The sequence below is a fragment of the Littorina saxatilis genome, linkage group LG10, assembly GCF_037325665.1.
Source record: "Littorina saxatilis isolate snail1 linkage group LG10, US_GU_Lsax_2.0, whole genome shotgun sequence".
Taxonomy (NCBI): Eukaryota; Metazoa; Mollusca; class Gastropoda; order Littorinimorpha; family Littorinidae; genus Littorina; species Littorina saxatilis.
In genome coordinates, this window is record NC_090254.1 from 41,176,347 (window position 1) to 41,186,048 (window position 9,702).

The following is a 9,702-nucleotide window of genomic DNA, read 5'->3' on the forward strand; positions in this document are numbered from 1 at the left end:
TCCAATTCCTCGTATAGATCTTTATAAATCCAGCTTAGCTTTTTCAGGATCATCTCTGTGGAATTCTTTGCCAATAGAAATCAAACGATCCGCATCATTAAAGGCCTTTAAAAGGCAGTTGCACACACATTTGAGCACACTATAAACTGCCCCTGCTGTCTAGTTTCCATTGTGTACTCGGATAATGTATGCAATGCTCTTAAGTGTTTTGTTTTTTATGTTTATACTCGACCATTATTTTGATGTTTTACTAGTTTAATACTTTGATTAGATACTGTTCCTTTTAGGTATGAAATGATAGCATGTGCTTGTGTGTAGATATGCGAGCGTACGCTCGCGCGCGCGAGCATGTGTGTGTGTATATGTGTGTGTGTGTGTGTGTGCATGTGTGTGTGCATGTGTGTGTGTGCATGTGTGTGTGTGTGTGTGTGTGTGTGAGTTTATGTGTGCATGTGTGTGTGTATACGTGGGTGTGGATGTGTGTGTGTGTATGTGCGCAGTCTTTGCTTTCGTTTACAATTATTCTCTGTATATGTTCCAAGGACAGGTTGGAAGATTAGGCTAAGCCTAAAACCTTTATCCTTATGTAATAAAGTTCTGAGTTCTGAGTTCCTATGTCTTGAATTAACAGCTTTGTGTTGCATGACCTTGGATGACCTTGGGTCAAGGTCACATGTATTTTGGTAGGAAAAATGTGTAAAGCAGTTCTTAGTGTATGATGTCATTGCTAGGTTTAGCTGAAGGTCAAGGTCATGTAAAGGTCAAGCATGTGAGTCGTATGGGCTTTGCCCTTCTTGTTTTTTTTAAATGTTGTCCTCCAAAGTGGGGTCATTGGGCTATTTCATTATTTTACACCTGTCACAGGTATGAGTTGGGTACTGTCACATTATTTGATTGTGTACACGTACATGTATGCTTTTTCGTTCAGACCACATAGAATTCTACATGACTGCCTTAATTTTGAACACATTGTACTTTGGGATGAAAATGTTTGTGGCCTTTTTTTGTTTTTTTTTTGTTTTGTTGCTGTGTTGATATAGCTTGATATAACACCAGCACAATATGGGTACTGTATCAAAAAGGGAAAAATAAAGAGCATACAGCAAACATACACAATTATTTGTTCTATTTTCTAAACAATTAAGACCTGTTGTTATTTTTTGCCCAAGGCACAATAGTTCTTTGACAGTTCATTTGTTTCTGTATATATGTTCATTTGAAATTAAAGATGCTTGAACAAATGTGTGTGACTTCTCAAGTGTTGACTGTTTTTAATATGTCATTTAAATTAACTTTTCTCTGATTCATTACATTACAGTGGAACCCCCCTTTCAAGACATTTACATTTTTTTTTAACCTCAGTTGCATGCAGGTTGCTACTACAATTATTTTTGGCCTTTTGTGTGTGTGTGTGTGTGTGTGTGTGTGTGTGTGTGTGTGTGTGTGTGGCTTGGAGCAAACCCTTCATATGTCTTTTCTTTTCTCTCAGTCAAATGTGTACATTTTTAAATCAACAAACTTTATCAGTAAACTAATATGTTTAAATAAACAAATAAATAAAAATGATCATAACATAAATTTATTCCTAATGTTCACCTCAGTTTCCAATGATACACCCAAATCTAACTTTTTCCCATATTTAAATTAAGACCTTCAAAAATCTGAGAAAATCATGTCTTAAAAAGGAGGAAGTCTTAATTGGGGGGGGGGGGGGGGGGGAAGGTGTCTTAAGAGGGGGGTTCCACTGTAGTGATATAACTAATCCAAGAATTAAAAGTTGTATGAAAGCACACACCAGCTTCTGCCTGGAGAACAAGTTGTGCAGAGGAAAACAAGCGACAACAAAATCAAAAGTAAACGCTTGAATCAAATTGGCCCTTCATGGGCGATGTTCCGAAATAACTGTTAATGGGTTTGAATGGGGTTTGAAAGAATGAATACTCTTGTTTTTATGGAGGCAAACTTTCCCACGACATTGTGTTACTGACATGTGGAGCCAATATTATACCCCTCGCTAGTTGCTGGCCTTTAATGACATTAAATTTTGGGAAAGTTTGCCTCACTAAAAGCAAGAGTATTCACTCTTTCACAACCCATTAACAAACCTGAAAGAGTTATATCTGGAATTTGATCGTCTGGTGGCATTCACAGCATATTCCATAACAACTAATTACACTTGATTTTTTTTCTTCAAAGATATTTTATTCAGGCAATTTTACAATTTGTCATGCAATGCATAGAAGTCAGATGATAATAGAGTGGATATTCAACATATTCAATACAATATACAATCAATTATAATAAGTGCTGTTCTACAAGGGTAAAATATGAAGCCCACTTCAGTCTAAATTTTCCATAATTCAATTCTGTACAGTGGATATGTTTACATATAAATGACACTTGACTTACCTTGAATCAAACTAATAATTGTGAAGTTTGTAATGAACTGGATACATTTGAGCACTTCTTTTTTCATTGTCAACAGGTGAGGAACGCTTGGAAACTATGTAAAGACTTTATTTATAAGCAAATTTATTATAATATAACTTTGAATGAAACATATTATTTGGTTTTTGGAATGAAAATTTAAAAAACGATCAAATTTATTTTATAAATTATTGTACATGTATTTTGATAACAAAATGACCAAAGGAAAATTTAAGTATGGGAAGAAGTTAGACTTACGTATTTTATTGGAATTAGAGTTAAACATTAGACAGAAGTTTATGTTTTGTATAATATAAAGTTGATTATGTTATACAGAAAAAGACCAAAGAAGAAGGATGCTCCCTGCTAGTGACTTCAAAAAACAAAAACAAAAAATCGGGCAAAAAATATGGGTTAAAGCATCCTGCATGCAACTGAGGTAAAAAATAAAAAAAATTAAAAAAAATAAAAATAAACCCAACAACCTTGAATCAGAAGGTCTAATGTTAGCTGTCAATATGGATTGAGCTCCGCAGTTTGCATGCTCGAATGCCAAAACTGCGTTTTGTGTGTGTGCATGTTTGAATGTTAGTGATCAGTATGTGTTCAATAACCCTATGTGTAAAATTGGACCCATTTAGTACCCAGGCAATTTGGCAAAGATAGAAAGAGGTGTGATCACCAAATAGACGAATAAACCAAAATACATCAACAACAGTCAACACCAACAACACCAGTAAAACAGAACAGAAAAAAATCAACAAAGAAAACAAAACAGCGCTTTTATTATAGATCTGGATGTCAGAGAAAAGTAACCCCCATAGCAAAGTCTGCACAAGAGAATTTTGTAATTTTTAATAAATAGATTTTTGAAGGGTAAAAAATAAAGCAGTTCTAGGGTCGGTCAGGGAATCGGAAACTAGGATTTTTTTTGAATGCCTTAAACGTATATTGATCTGACGGGCGCAGTGGCGTGGTGGTAAGACGTCGGCCTCCTAATCGGGAGGTCGTGAGTTGGAATCCCGGTCGCTGCCGCCTGGTGGGTTAAGAGTGGAGATTTTTTCGATCTCCCAGGTCAACTTATAATGTGCAGACCTGCTAGAGACTTAACCCCCTTCGTGTGTACACGCAAGCACAACTTGAGACAAAGTGCGCACGGAAAAGATCCTGTAATCCATGTCAGAGTTCGGTGGGTTATAGAAACACGAAAATACCCAGCATGCCTCCCCCGAAATCGGCGTATGCTGCCTGAATGGCGAGGTAATAACGGTCATATACGTAAAAATCCACTCGTGCTAAAAACATGAGTGAACGTGGGAGTCTAAGCACATGAACGAAGAAGAAGAAGAATGCCTAAAACGTATATTGATCTCTTTGACGGTGCCCTGATCATTCGGAACTGTCCTGTCACGTTCCTATGTTTGTCTACCTGTCCCTAATGTCAACAACATCATACGATAACACGAGCTGTTTGTTTTGTCTCTCCAATACTCTCTTGTGCTCTTTAAAGTTGAGTTGCTCATGTTGAGGAAGCGCGCGTGTTCCTTTATGTCTGGCCGTTAGTTAAAATCGTTGAGCAGAAATCGCACCCCAGTTTGTCCGGCAGGAAGATTGTGATATCCATGTTTACTTTCCAAAATTGTCCAGATCGATCGATTTTGAAAAGGGTATAGAGCTTTCAAGACCCCAAAAGTACGCTCGCACAAACGTACAAACACACGCGCGTGCGCGAGCACACACACACACACAGACACACACACACACACGCACGCGGCACACCGACACACGCACGCACACACTGACACACACACACACCCACACACACACACCACGCAAACATACTCATGCACGCGGCGGAACGCACGCACACACACACACACAGACAGACACACACACACACATACACATACTCACACACACACTGACACTCACACACAAACTTAAAGCATTCTGGATAATTATGCAGTTGTGGTGGTAAATGCCAATACCATTTCTCTACCTATAAGAGGTCAGTGCTAACACATTAATGTGAACAGAACTCTCGTAAGCTGATATTCAATTCTTTCTGCTCCCCCTTGTTGTGTGTACCAAATCAGACTGTTTTGTTCACAACGCTTCCACGTATGTCAATACAGACAGATCAGCCCGAACATTACGGGCATTCTTGCGCTCAGTTCAAGTGACGAGCTTTTTGTACATGCTCACTCGACAAGCCAAAGCGAATTCGGAAACATAAATCATCTCGAACCTGCGCTTTTCTTCCGTTAGAGCTATTCGGAAGTTCGCACCATATCTTTATTGAAAGGAGCGTCTTAGCTGATGGCCAATATCTCTTTCTAACGGCTGGTAGACAGGCGCGGAATTGTCCTGCGTTTCTTTGTGGAAAAAATCTTGCGACTGAAAGTTAGCGAAGGCAGAGCTAGAGGTTAGATTTTTGTTTTGATACAGAAATTTGTTTAGACGGCCCTATGTATGGATTTGTCTCTTATTTAGCGTGTAAACTGTCACATTTATTTGAATTGTTTAAAAAAAAATCTAAGTTGGGGAGTAAGTGGGTCTTTAACATTCCGAACAGTGCAAATAAGGACTGGAAGGAACGCTATTAGTATGTCATAACAAAGAGACGAAATGTACGGCCTCACACGTACAGACACTGTTGCGAATAGCTCATCGTCATAGTCTGTGCACCCAAAGTATAGACATTACCACCAGGATCTACCCAGCATCACGCGGTGCTTGCGCGGAGCAGGTGAGTTTTAACATGTCAAACACAAATTGTGATACATTACTTCGACCACCTGGAATGCCCAACACAGCCTGCCATCTGATGATCAGATGCCCAACCTACAGCGCCATCAGCAGACCATCCTCTTCCGCCAACGGACTGGACACTGTCGACTGCGTGCCCACATGCACCGCCTTGGTCTGTCGCACACACCGAACTGCCCGTGCGAAACAGGTCCACAGACCCCGGAGCACATCCTGCAGACCTGCCCGCTCCACCAGGAAGCCAGAACAGATCACTGGCCCCAAAGTGCCACACTGCAGGAGCAACTCTGGGGCACCAAAGACTCCCTGATCCTGACCACCAGCTTTATTCAAGCTACAAAACTTGAAGTCTGACCTGAGGCCAAACATCCTGGAACGCCGAAGAAGAAGAAGACCTTTCTTCATTTTCCCCCAATCAAAAACCAAGAATTGTAGGTCATTGGAACGTTTAATTGTTGACAAACCATAACATTACAATTACTGGTACGTCCACCCACTGGTCTTTTCATCCAGTAGACAGACAGACAAACACTTATGATAGAAATAATGAATTTATCTTAGAATCGTGGATGAAACTCGCTAGCAAGATGCCGGTGAGGTCTATCTGTTAGTAGTCTATCTGTTAGTAGTCTATCTGTTAGCAGTCTATCTGTTAGTCGTCTATCTGTTAGCAGTCTATCTGTTAGTAGTCTATCTGTTAGCAGTCTATCTGTTAGCAGTCTATCTGTTAGTAGTCTATCTGTTAGCAGTCTATCTGTTAGCAGTCTATCTGTTAGCAGTCAATCTGTTAGCAGTCTATCTGTTAGCAGTCTATCTGTTAGTAGTCAATCTGTTAGCAGTCTATCTGCTAGCAGTCTATCTGTTAGCAGTCTATCTGTTAGTAGTCAATCTGTTAGCAGTCTATCTGTTAGTAGTCAATCTGTTAGCAGTCTATCTGTTAGTAGTCAATCTGTTAGCAGTCTATCTGTTAGCAGTCTATCTGTTAGCAGTCTATCTGTTAGCAGTCTATCTGTTAGCAGTCTATCTGTTAGCAGTCTATCTGTTAGCAGTCTATCTGTTAGCAGTCTATCTGTTAGCAGTCTATCTGTTTTGGGATTTAATTTTTTCCCGTTCTTTGTGTTTTGAACATACTAAGATTGTTGCAACTTTAAAATGTTCTTATTTACAAAATACTGCGTGAGCACTCTCTGCGACTGTCTTCATGCTTACGTGCGAGGTGTTCAAAGTTTTGCCAGCCTAAGAAACGCGCCTCTAGTACTTTCAGAAAAAACGCGCTTGACAAAAGAGAGAAGGGAGAGGATATTGTACTGACATGACAGTCCAAGTTATGGCTTCCATTTCTTCCCACGTCAAAAGAGCGGCGCTGGGCGGGTGGGTGGGGTACTGTCTTGTCTCAATAGCGGGTAGGTCTAGCCGGGTGTAAAGGGTACGTTCAGTTTACGTTTGTTGGCATAGCCGATGACAGGGACCTTGTGGTGAAAACCTGGTGGTGTTAGCTACGTCTTCGTGATTCCAAGTTGGCACTGACAATGGGAGAATGTTTTTGAGGACAAGGGTGTTGCTTGTTTTCTGTTCAAAAATGGAGTTTGGATAACCTTTAAGAAGAGGTAAGTTTTGTTCACAAAAAAAGTGATCTAGTATTAGTTCCAAGCGTATTGTAGAAATAAAGTTCGTAATGGGTTGCTTTGGAAGGCATTTGCTTACTCCTTAAGAACAGAATAACTCTACACAGCCTACTCTTGTTGAATAGGCAACACTTCCACATTACACATAACTGCACAACCAAACAACCAAAACAAAAACAAAATAAACACACAAAACAAACAAGAAAAAGAAAAAACCTACCATCAAAAACAATATATATATATAGATATTTGGATTGAGGAGATAACAAATAGTACAATGAAACCACTCTTGTGTCTGTTTATGCATTTCAATTTCGGGCAACAGATTGATTGAAATTAATAATGACAAATAACAAAACAACAAAAAATGTGTGTGTGTGTGTGTGTGTGGGTGTGTGTGTGTGTGTGTGGTGTGTGTGTGCTTCCAGGCTGAGTGAAATGCAATCCCATAGTCCAGCCTGGCTCGAAAATTCAATAAATTTGTTTGGATAACCCAGTCGCTAGTGAGCCACCTCAACTTTATTTGAACGAAAGGACATGATGTCATAATCCCCGTTTGTATAGGCTATGATTATATATAAACAAGTCGTGTTAAGCGATATAAAAAAATCTAATCAATATATCAGCCTGAAACTAAAAGATTAACACTGAAAAACAGTCATCACCGAGACCATATACACGTAGAAAGGCTTGGCTAGCCGAAACCAAAAGACCCGGCGAGAAAGGTCACGCTCGTCTCCGCCGCAAAGCATGCTAACGTAGTACAAGTACCTAAATCATTCAATTCAATTCAATACAACTTTAATATCTGAATGTGTAACGTTATTATACCTAAATAATTTAATTCCATTCAATACAACTTTATTATCTGATAGAGTGCCATATAGACAGAATATCTGACTTCATTTACTCGTGAGCACATTTTCAGAGTAAACGCACGCCCTCGCCGCCTCCCCCTCGATTCCTAGTGCCCGGCAAAACATTGAGTCAAGAAGTATTGACCGAGTACAGTACTGTACAGCGGAACACCCTTTCAAGACTCCCAATGTAAGACTCCCTCCCTTTTAAGACTCCCAATGTAAGACTCCCTCCCTTTTAAGACTCCCAATGTAAGACTCCCTCCCTTTTAAGACTCCCAATGTAAGACTCCCTCCCTTTTAAGACCCCCAATGTAAGACTCCCACCCTTTTAAGACTCCCAATGTAATAATCCCTCCCTTTTAAGACTCCCAATGTAAGACTCCCTCCCTTTTAAGACTCCCAATGTAAGACTCCCTCCCTTTTAAGACTCCCAATGTAAGACTCCCTCCCTTTCAAGACCCCCAATATATGACTCCCTCCCTTTCAAGACTCCCCAATGTAAGACTCCCTCTCTTTAAGACTCCCCAATGTAAGACTCCCTCTCTTAAAGACTCCCCAATGTAAGACTCCCTCTCTTAAAGACTCCCCAATGTAAGACTCCCTCTCTTTAAGACTCCCCAATGTAAGACTCCCTCTCTTTAAGACTCCCAATGTAAGAATCCCACCCTTTTAAGACTCCCAATGTAAGACTCCCTCCCTTTTAAGACCCCCAATGTAAGACTCCCTCCCTTTTAAGACTCCCAATGTAAGACTCCCTCCCTTTTAAGACTCCCAATGTAAGACTCCCTCCCTTTTAAGACTCCTCAATAGACTCCCTCCCTTTTAAGACTCCTCAATAAAGACTCCCTCCCTTTTAAGACTCCTCAATAAAGACTCCCTCCCTTTTAAGACTCCTCAATAGACTCCCTCCCTTTTAAGACTCCCAATGTAAGACTCTCTCCCTTTCAAGACTCCCAATGTAAGACTCTCTCCCTTTCAAGACTCCCAATGTAAGACTCCCTCCCTTTCAAGACTCCCAATGTAAGACTCCCTCCCTTTTAAGACTCCCAATGTAAGACTCCCTCCCTTTTAAGACTCCCAATGTAAGACTCCCTCCCTTTCAAGACTCCCAATGTGAGACTCCCTCCCTTTTAAGACTCCCAATGTAAGACTCCCTCCCTTTCAAGACTCCCAATGTAAGACTCCCTCCCTTTCAAGACTCCCAATGTAAGACTCCCACCCTTTCAAGACTCCCAATGTAAGACTCCCTCCCTTTTAAGACTCCCAATGTAAGACTCCCTCCCTTTTAAGACCCTCTTTTTTCAGACTTTCTGTTCATAGCCTTTGTAAATGTACCTCCGTTTCAAGACTCCCTATTTGATCTGATTTAAACACATTTTTAGGTTTAACAAGTCGCGTAAGGCGAAATTACAACATTTAGTCAAGCTCAGTCGAACTCACAGAATGAAACTGAACGCATTGCATTTTTTCCGCAATACCGTACACTCGTAGCATCGTCTGTCCACCGCTCGTGGCAAAGGCAGTGACATTAACAATCCAGTAAAGTGCGGTAGCGGTTGCGCTGAGGAGGATAGGCCGCTTTTCTATATCTCTATTCTTTTTAATTCTCTGAACGTGTTTTTAATCCAAACATATCATATCTATATGTTTTTGGAATCAGGAACGGACAAGGAATAAGATGACATTGTTTTTAAATCGATTTCGGAAATTTAATTTTAATCATAATTTTTATATTTTTAATTTTCAGAGCTTGTTTTTAATCCGAATATAACATAATTATATGTTTTTGGAATCAGAAAATGATAAAAAATACGATAAACGTAATTTTGGATCGTTTTATAAAATAATAAATTTTAATTACAATTTTCAGATTTTTAATGACCAAAGTCATTAATTAATTTTTAAGCCTCCAAGCTGAAATGCAATACCAAAGTCCGGCCTTTGTCGAAGATTGCTTTGCCAAAATTTCAATCAATTTGATTGAAAAATGAGGGTGTGACAGTGCCGCCTCAACTTTTACA

General features: G+C 39.8%; 1 protein-coding gene across 1 annotated transcript in view; it reads left to right on the top strand.

Annotated features, from left to right (window-relative positions):
* Positions 1 to 6,614: 6,614 nt before the first annotated feature.
* LOC138978849 (echinoderm microtubule-associated protein-like CG42247) overlaps positions 6,615 to 9,702 on the top strand; it is a 134,015-nt gene continuing 130,927 nt past the window's right edge. The window contains exon 1 of the mRNA XM_070351646.1: positions 6,615 to 6,803. The gene's annotated coding sequence lies outside the window, so the exon portion shown is untranslated. The remainder of the gene's footprint in view (positions 6,804 to 9,702) is intronic.